At 50.6% G+C, this 7,876-nt stretch overlaps 1 protein-coding gene across 3 annotated transcripts in view; it reads left to right on the top strand.

Moving 5' to 3' along the window:
* The first annotated feature begins 1,723 nt into the window (after window positions 1–1,723).
* The window catches only part of CGN (cingulin), a 29,599-nt gene continuing 23,446 nt past the window's right edge, over window positions 1,724–7,876 (top strand). For 2 of the 3 annotated variants that reach the window (XM_023519413.1, XM_003800368.3), the window contains exon 1: window positions 1,724–1,886. The gene's annotated coding sequence lies outside the window, so the exon portion shown is untranslated. Of the gene's footprint in view, window positions 1,887–4,158; window positions 4,356–7,876 lie in introns of all 3 variants that reach the window. The other variant, XM_023519412.1, reaches the window with a different exon arrangement.

The raw sequence follows: 7,876 nt of genomic DNA, 5'->3' as shown, positions 1-7,876 counted from the left end.
AATCCTAAACCTTCCTTTGGAATGCAGAGACTTTGCATCCCAGCTGAGGAACTGGTAGGTGGACTTTACCCTCTACGACCCACACCTAGTTTCTGACGACTAGGAGGAGGAGGAAGTGACTGCGGAGAACTCCCAGCTGCACTGAAGATTCTCTTTCAACCCTAAATAGGGACTCTGTAAATATTGAGCAACGACATGAGAACCATACCAGAGCTCAACAACATAAACTAAGTCAGTCTCTATTTTACGTATCTCAGTGGTTAACATCTAAGAAGCCAAAGTTAATGTTGTTTATCGGAAGCCGGTATTAGCAGAGTTCCTGTAGTTTGCAAAGCACCCCGGACTTTACTCTTTTCTAGAAACTGGAATCAATATTTCTTTTTTTTTTTTTTTTGAGACAGAGCCTCAAGCTGTCCCCCTGGGTAGAGTGCCGTGGCATTACAGCTCACAGCAACCTCCAACTCCTGGGCTCAAGCGAGTCTCCTGCCTCCGCCTCCCAAGTAGCTGGGCCACAGGCGCCCGCCACAGCGCCCAGCTATTTTTTTTGGTTGCAGCCGTCATTGTTGTTTGGTGGTCCGGGCTGGGGATTTGAACCCGCCACCTTAGGTGTACGTGGCTGGCACCCTAGCCGGTTGAGCTACAGGCGCCGAGCCTGGAATCAATATTTCTACTTTTTTTTTTTTCTTTTTTTAAGACAGAGTCTCAAGTTGTCACCTTGGGTAGAGTGCCATAGCATCATAGCTCACAGCAACCTCCAATTCTCGGGCTCAAGCAATCCTTTTGCCTCAGTTTTTCTACGTTTAGTGAGAAGGGGGCGGGTCTTGCTTTTTGTCAGGCTGGTTTCGAACTTGTGAGCTCAAGCAATACACCCGCCTCAGCCTCCCAAGAGTGCTGAGATTACTGGCGTGAGCCACCGTGCCCGGCCAATATCCCAACTTCTTGAAAGGCTAACTCTAAGTGAATTTACAATTTGGGATTGAGTTCCCTTCCGTTTAAAATGGTTATATCTATTCACGTAAATTTGTGTCCTCAGTTCTCTTTTATGCATTCTACAAATATTTATTAAGCGCCTAATACGTGCCAGTCTCTGCTGTGGGCTAACAAGACAAGAGCCTCGCCCTGGTGGAGTTCATCGTAGGACGGGAGACAAACGACGACGGTGATTATTCATACAGTATTATAAGTCAGAAGGTGGTGAATATTACACAGAAAAAGGTGTCAGGCTGGGAAATGATTGTGGAGGCCAGGAGATAGAGAAGAGAATCCAAGACCGGGGTTCTGGTTCGGTTTGGGGAAACGGGAGACGAGCCGAGGCGGAGCCGAGCCGAGACGAGCTCTTCTGCAGAGCCGTGACGGGAGAGCGCGCCGGTGTCGGTGAAGCTAGGGACCAGCACAAAGGGCTCTGGATGGCGAGGGCCACTGAGGGAATCGGAGGCAGGAGGCCAGTGCCCAGCACCGCCGAGAAGATGCTCTGGCGGTCCGCTCCCGGGCCCGGGGCCGGGGCAGCCACCGGCGCCAACCACTACACCCCAAAAATGGCCTCTGCCGCCCCCTCGCCCCTCCGCCGCTTGCGGCCACGTGACCTGGCTCGCCGCTCCGGGCTCGCGACCCCAAGTCTGGGTCCCCGCGGCAGAGGCCCCGCCCCTCGCGGGAAACGGACCAACCTGAGGAGGGGTAAGGCGGAGCGGGTGGTGACGACAAGGGGGTGGAGCTCCGGAGGGGTGTAACAGGTTGGTGGGAGGGCAAGAAAGGAGGAGAGAGCCAGAGGACGCAGCGGGACGGCCAGCAACCGTGCGTGCTGCTCTGCCCGAGCCCGAGCCCGAGCCCGAGCCTGAGCCCGAGCCCGGAGCCCGGAGCGCGAGCCTGGGTGCGCCGAGTCTGGCTGGGTGAGTGAATTGGGCGGGGGCCAGTCCACCTGACAGGCAAGCGGGCCCTCAGGTGTATCCCAGAGGGGTGGCGGTTCAGGCGATCAGAAATACCCACCTCTAGGGCACAGGTGCTGAACTGGAGAGGGAAGGAGTGGAGATCAGGGTCCAGTGGCGGTGCTGGGCACTGGCCTATTCTAAGGTGCCAGAAGCAGGTGGCTGGGAAGGTGCCAGGTGAGGCTAAGGCTGTTCCTAGGGCATGAGAGCATTTTCAGGGCCAGAATATCTCCGGAGGTCAGGCGCCAGCCCCAGGGGCAAAATTTCTCTTGGAGACGAAAGTGGTGAGGGGGAAGGAGTTAGTCCCAGTTGGGCAAGTGGAACTCGCTGTCTGAGGTTCAGAGACGTAAGGGGAGGTTATTTGCAGGTGCTGCTTTCCTGAGGTTTCTTCCTGAGTCTGCCAGTCTGCGTTGCCACTGACACCTCCCTTCTGGCTTTGAGATGACTCTGAAGTGTGGTTTTTTTCTCTAATTCTTCACCTATAGGTGAAGGCAGTTGTAAATAAGAGACACCTGCTTCTCTTTGCTAGCTGTAAAACTATTTAAGGCTTTCAGTTTCTGTCCCCCTTTGCTTTCGTGCCAGGAGGAGAGAGCCAGAGGACACAGGGAGAATTTTTCCTTTTTCCTTTTGAGAGAGAGAAGGCTCTCCAAGAGAGGCTATGAGGAAGCATAGGTTCCTGAGCCTACAAAATGTCTAGAAATATCTGGGGGCTGATGTCAAACTCTTCCTCCAAAGCACAAGTATTTTTTCCTGTGTTTCTAGATGGAGGCCATTGGGTGGAGTTTGATAGACTAACCAATTTCCTTGCTGTCTCTCAGAATCCCTATTACTCCCTGAAATGCCATCAGGCACCCCTGACTCTTGAACCCTGCTGGCTGTCAGACTGGCAGTAGGCACTAGTGGTATGGGGAAATAGGCAGGACTCCCCAGGAGACTACAGACTAGGGGAATTACACCTCCAAATCCCAGCCCAGATGAAAGGTGCACCTTGGGGCACAGACAAGATTTCTGAAGCAAATTTGCTTGCCTTAGGCAGGTAAGGGAACCAGGGCCAACCTTAGCAAGGCCCCTTTGAAGCCCTGCCTGAGGAAAGTTATTGTAATTGGGAAATAATTAGTAACCTCTATGTTTGTAGATGGCCTGCCTACACATGCCTCTGTACCTCTTTTTTCATCCTGGATATTTGGGGTTGAGGGGCTCGTTCTGGAGGACTGTTAATCCAGAGATTTGCCTGACTCTAAGAGGATTCTGGCTTCCTAGAACCCTTCCTGGTTCCCAGGCTGGCCCACATGCCATTCCCCTTGTGGGAGGTAAGGAAGGGGTAGGGCTGCTTCTCTTCACACCAGGCAGGGGAGAAACTTAGGGCCAGGGAGGTGTCCAAGGTTAGTGTGGGACAGGAATGTAACTTTGGGAACTTTAGAGGGAGGGCTGGGGGAAGACAGTCTTCCTGTCACATACCGGCCTGTCATCAGGTGGTCCCTGTGTATCTTCACCTCTCGCCTGTTCCCTTCCTACCTGTCTCCTCAGAGCCTTGACATCAGGCTGGACAGAGCCCCTGCCCCTGGTCTAGCCCCTTTGCTTCCTCTGTGGTATGGAGTTTCTCTGGGCTGCTTTACAAGCTGCTAGTATAGCCTCCCTGGCCCTCCCCTCCACTCACCTGTCAAACCAGTCCAGCCAGTTTGCAGGGGCCCAGTTCCTCATTGTGTGTCTAGCACTGGTCTAGCAGCTCTAGCCTGGCTCTCAAATTTCTGCTTTTTCAGTGGAGTCCACTTGGGGGGGGTTCTTTATGGATCCAAGGGGACCTTCTTATCTCTTTAACTATGAGAAAAATGGAGCCAAGTGATCAAGGTCACTGTGCAGTCCTTTTCTGTTTTGACCTTATGATCTCTGGGGGAGTTCTAATCTCTATACCTCTAGTTCTCCCATTTTCTAAATCTGCTGTTTATTTAGCATCTAGCATATTGACTAGCCCTGTGTGTATCTGTCTTTTTGCATATCCGAAACCACCCAGCCCCTAGTTCCTGCCAGAAGTCCAGAGACCGTGTCACTCCTAGTTGGATGCCAGACGCATATGGCTGGGCCAGAGATGATGGAATTGGGGCAGGGCAGGCTAATGAGTAACTCAGGGAGCAGTGGCTATCTGGTGCAGGTGTAGAGTGACCCACCCCCCTTGTAGGCAGAAGGGGCAGGGGCAGACAGATGAAGTTGAATTAACTGTAGTCTGTTCTCTTCCCAGAGTACAGTTAGTGAGGAGAGTCCTGGGCATGTGCCAGGCCAGGGAAAAGCAGGGCCAGGCATCTGGGGAGAGCACAGCTCTCGGACTCCATGTTGCCTGGCACTGGATCACTGTTTACCTGCCTTTGGGGCTTGCAAGGCCTGAGAGCTGCCCTGCTGCCTTGGTCCCGCCCTGCTGTCCTCTGTAACTGAAGGCCGGTAGGTTTCGAGTTTTCCATGTTGAATCATTTAGAGCTCTGCTTTCTGACCCACCCCAAAGATCCCTTCAGCCCTCTCGCCCCTGATCCATATGTGCTGGGACTGAAGGTGACAGAAGGCAGGGAGTCAGCCTAACCTGGGACCAGGAGGAGCACTCGATACTGCCTCTGAACAGTGTGTCCCTCTTGCCCAAGGGGCTGTGAGCTCTGCCAGGCCTAGGCTGGGAACTCCTTGACCTGGATCTGGAAGATCAGTATGCCCTAACAGGGTAGAGCTGCTCCATGAATAAATCATGAGACTTGTGAGGGCTGGCAGGCTAGGCACATCTGGCTGTGAGATCACTCCTGCACAGCGTAGCCGTCCAGACCAGGAAGAGGTTCTGTGGCTGAGGCAGACTACATTTGCTTTGGGCAAATCTCCTGCTGTATAAGTCACCTCGGTTCACTATACAACCTTTAACAAATGTTTACTGATGTTCACCATGTGTCCAAGCATTTGGGGACAGAGTGGTCGGTTGATAGCCATGGACTTTGCCCTCCTTAGAGCTTATAATCTAATGGGAGAGATAGGAAAGAAATAATCACTCCAATGAATGTGTAAAGGTAAAAACCCACTGAAGGACAACTACAGCGCATATGATGCAGGTTCTGACCTGGTTTATGGGAGGTGTGGTCATGAAGGCCTTTCTGAGGAAGTGAGATGGTTCTATGAACCAGGTAAATACAGAAAGTGCCTGTTGGATGGAGTAGCACGTGTGAAAGGTAATATTTATTGTCAGCCTTGTGATGGGCATACTCTTCAAGGTGCTTTTATGCTTAATATCTTGTCATTTCTCCCCTCTATTAAAGTAGAACCTAAGTGTGATAGAGTATACAAAAATTTTAACTGTATGACTTGATAATTTTTTATAGTTGTGTATACTCCTGTAATAATAATAATAATAATAATATATTTTTTTTTCACAGCAAACTCAAACTCTTGGGCTTAAGTGATTCTCCTGCCTCAGCCTCCCAAGTATCTGGGACTATAGGCGCCCACCATAATGCCTGGCTATTTTTAGAGATGGGGTCTTGCTCTTGCTCAGGCTGGTCTCAAACCTGTGAGCTCAGGCAATCCACCTACCTCGGCCTCCCAGAATACTAGGGTTATAGGCGTGAGCCACCGTGCCCAGCCTCCCTATAATTTTTTTTGGGGGGGAGAGAGAGTCTCACTGTGTCACCCTGGGTAGAGTGTTGTGGCATCACAGCACACAGCAACCTCAAACTCTTGGGCTTAAGTGATTCTCTTGCCTCAGCCTCCCAAGTAGCTGGGACTACAGGTGCCTACCACAATGCTTGGCTATTTTTTTGTTATTGTTGTCATTGTTGTTTAGCAGGCCTTGGCTGGGTTTGAACTCGCCAGGCCCAGTGCATGTGGCCAGCACCCTAACCACTGAGCTGTGGGCACTGAGCGGTCCCTGTAATTATATTTATTCCTTTTTAACTAATTCTAACAGGTAATCACCCTGTGAAGTATAGTCATCATACCCATTTCATAGATGAGAAAACTGAGCTTAGAAAGTTGTGATTTGGCTCAGCATCTGTGGCTCAAGTGGCTAAGGCGCCAGCCACATACACCTAAGGTGGCGGGTTCGAATCCCCAGCCCGGGCCCGCCAAACAACAATGATGGCTGCAACCAAAAAATGGCCAGGCATTGTGGCGGGCGCCTGTAGTCCCAGCTACTTGGGAGGCTGAGGAAGGAGACTCGCTTGAGCCCAGGAGTTGGAGGCTGCTGTGAGCGTGATGCCATGGCACTCTACCCAGGGGGATAGCTTGAGGCTCTGTCTCAAAAAAAAAAAGAAAGTTGTGATTTGACTGAGGTTATATATGTCAAGTGCATAGCAGAGCTAGGATTTCAGGCCAGGTCCTGACTCTAGTCCAGTATCTTTGGATGAGTGGTTTGGAGAACTAGTTTACTCCTCTGGCTTCATAAACTCCTTAAGAGCCTGTGGTAAAAGCTTGTGGGCTGTTTCACAGGGGTGAGGGGGTTTTGCTTTCATCGTTTTCTCATGAAATTTCAGAGCCAAAAAATTGAAGAACCATTTCCAATAAATGGTCCTCCTTTCCTATTCCTTACTGTAAGAGGGAGGGCTGGGAGTCCGGAGAATGCTCTTCCTTAGATGGAGACTGTTTCCCCCACCTGGAGCCCTGCCCCTCCCTTCTCACCTCAGCCTGGTGTGCTGGCTTCCTAGCACTCTACAGTCTCTGGCAAGGAATCTTGCCAAGTTTCCTTGGCCCAGAACTCCAAAGGGAGGTTGAGTTGGGAATGTTTGTGTTTCTGTCTGGCACATTAGAGGCTCCTCCTCCAGTTTGCTGCTAGGCTCTGGTGGGGACAGGATTTTTTATTTACTTGGAGAAGAATCTCTTCTTTCAGCTCCTGGAACCAGAGCATACCTGGAACACTTTCCATTTGCTGACTGAGGGTGGACAGTGTGGACCTGGGGAGCTGGCCTGCGAATGACCGTGGCTCTGGCCCTCAGCTGGGATACATATACCTATCCTGGGGCCTTAGGGACTGGCACAATTAAAACCTTATTTAAATCTTTTATTTATTTTATTTATTTTTTTGAGACAGAGTCTCACTATGTCACCCTTGATAGAGTGCTGTGGCATCACAGCTCACAGCAACCTCAAACTCTTGGGCTTAGGCAATTCTCTTGCTTCAGCCTCCCAAGTAGCTGGGACTACAGGTGCCCACCACAATGCCCGGCTATTTTTTGTTGTAGTTGTCATTGTTGATTGGTGGGCCTGGGCTGGATTCGAACCTGCCAGCTCCAGTATATGGCTGGCACCTTAGCTGCTTGAGGTACAGGTGCCAAGCCTCTTTTTTTTTTTTTCTTTTAATACAAAGAAAACAGTCTTTTATTTATTTATTTATTTATTTATTTTTTAATTGAGACAGAGTCTCACATTGTCACCCTCTGTAGAGTGCAGTGGAGTCATAGCTCACAGCAAGCCCAAACTCTTGGACTCAAGTGATTCTTTTGCCTCAGCCTCTATAGCAGCTGGGACTACAGGCTATTTTCTTTGTTTAGCAGGCCCAGGCTGGTTCAAACCACCAGCCCTGGTGCAGGTGGCCAGTGCCCTAACCACTGAGCTATAGGTTTCTGGCCTCAAGCAATCCTCTTGCCTCAGCCTTCCAAGTAGCTATGTCTATAAATACCTGCCAGGCTAGTTTTTCTATTTTTAGTAGAGACGGGAGTCTTGCTTTTGTTCGGGCTAGTCTTGAACTCCTGAGCTCAGGTGATCCACCTACCTGCCTCAGCCTCCCAGAGTGCTGGAATTATGTATGTGAGCCACCATGACTGGCCCAGAATCAGCATTTCTAACCAAGTTCCCAGGTGACACTGAAGCTGCTGGTCTAGGCATCAACCATACTTTGAGACCCACTGAGTTAAGATAACCCCTTAATCCCTTTCCTATGACAGCCCAGGGGAGTGTGGCTTTGTTAAGACTTTGAAGATTTTCTTTTTTTTTTTTTT

The sequence above is a fragment of the Otolemur garnettii genome, unplaced genomic scaffold, assembly GCF_000181295.1.
Source record: "Otolemur garnettii isolate 467f Iridium unplaced genomic scaffold, OtoGar3 scaffold00174, whole genome shotgun sequence".
Classification (NCBI taxonomy): domain Eukaryota; kingdom Metazoa; phylum Chordata; class Mammalia; order Primates; family Galagidae; genus Otolemur; species Otolemur garnettii.
The sequence above is the reverse complement of the archived record's forward strand: the minus strand, read 5'-3'. Positions and strand labels throughout refer to the sequence as shown.